At 54.7% G+C, this 1,617-nt stretch overlaps 1 protein-coding gene across 1 annotated transcript in view; it reads right to left on the reverse strand.

The window, feature by feature from the left end:
* Positions 1 to 1,617, reverse strand: part of supt16h (SPT16 homolog, facilitates chromatin remodeling subunit) — a 16,185-nt gene that overhangs the window by 4,839 nt on the left and 9,729 nt on the right. The window lies entirely within an intron of this gene.

Genomic DNA, 1,617 nt, shown 5'->3' on the forward strand with positions numbered 1-1,617 from the left:
GGGGGGGGGGAGGGAGGTAGGGAGAAGGGAAGTGGATCCTGGTTTCCTCTCGTCGCACTGCAGAGCTCACACTTTCTCTTTGTTTTTATATAAAATGGTTTTCTCTTCGCATCGTTCCCGTTTTTCTGACTTTGCCTCCCTGTCAAGTTTTATGATTTTCTTTTGTTAATATTTTCAGACCAATACGAAATGTGATGATTTCTACAGAACTGTGGGGGTTTCTGTAACTTTCTCCCCCGCCCCCACCCCCAGACCCGCTCCTACAACGCACCCTTTTCTGTCTGTGTCTCTCTGTCAGAATGTGTGCGTGAGAGAGGGGGAAGAGAGAGAGCATATGTGTGTCTGAGTGAGAGAGAGAGCGAGGGCCTTGCTGCCTGTGAGCATGACTCAGAGCTTCAGGTTCATTCCCACGTCCCCCGTTCTCTGGGGGTGCTGGAATGTGTCTGTGTGCCAGGGACGGGCAGTGTCTGATTTTCCCCAGGGTCAGTCACTGTCCATCCCGGGGAGCGGGGGAGGAATTTGAAGATATATTGTGTCGTTTCCTTTTTTTTGTAAGAGTAGCCGAGTGTTTTTTTTTTGTAATAACTGGTCGGTCCGAGCCCCGCACAGGGAGAGGGCGAGGGTGGGGTGTGGAGAGACAGAGGGGCCACTGCAACCCTCCCTTCCCTGGTGGGAGGGGGGGGGGGGTTCCCAATGTGCCCCCTTTTCTGGTTTATCATTCCATACAAGCCCCTTCCCCCTCACTCTCCCGACCACTGCCGTTTGACTCGAGGTGACATTTCTTTCTCATTAAAGTACAATTTATATAAAACCAGCCGCACTCTCTCTCTCTGTGTGTCCCATCCGTGCTTCAGAACCAGGAAGAGACCGTTACCCCCCCACCATCATAAATAGGAAGCTCCCTGCAACATTCAGAGATGCCGCTTGCTCAGTGATGGAGCAAGGTGTCCATGTACAGCAGCGTGTGCCCTGCCACACAGCCTCACACTGGGGGCTCAGAGCACCCTGCCGTGAGATCAGCTCCCTCCTGTTCCTGTGTAACAGGCTGGAGGCGGGGGGGAGGTGAACTGGGGAAAGGCAGGATGTTGGGCTGATGCAGTAGCTGTGCTAAAGGGCTGGCATAGCCCTGATGGGCAGAGCAGCCACCGAACAAAGTCCACAGTGAGGATCTCCCCTACCACCCACCCCTGACCAGAAGAATTTCTCAGGCGGTCGCACACCTCAGCTGTTTCACACTCTCGGAGCGTGTTTTTATTGTTAAAACGTTGCAAGAGACACAAGGGAAAGTGGAGCGGGGTGGGGAGCAGCAGCGGAGCCGTGCCTCATCCCAGGGTGGATTTCCTGCTGGAACTGGGCGCAGCGAACCCTCTGGACTCTGGGACACGCCCAAACTCGGCGCCAATGGAGCGGAGCACCACGGCTCCTTCCACGGTCACAGCCAGCTTCCCGATCTTCACCCCATCTCGCCCGGCTTCCAAAACTGAGGGACAGCAAGAAACATCACGTTAAACTGGGCCAGAGACTGGGGAGAGAGTACTGCCACCCCATCACGGGGTGGTTTATATACAGAATAACAGATACCCCCCGGGGAGGGAGTTACAGACTGGAATCTGATCG

This window comes from Rhincodon typus, unplaced genomic scaffold (genome assembly GCF_021869965.1).
Source record: "Rhincodon typus isolate 14 unplaced genomic scaffold, sRhiTyp1.1 hic_rhity00003179, whole genome shotgun sequence".
NCBI lineage: Eukaryota > Metazoa > Chordata > Chondrichthyes > Orectolobiformes > Rhincodontidae > Rhincodon > Rhincodon typus.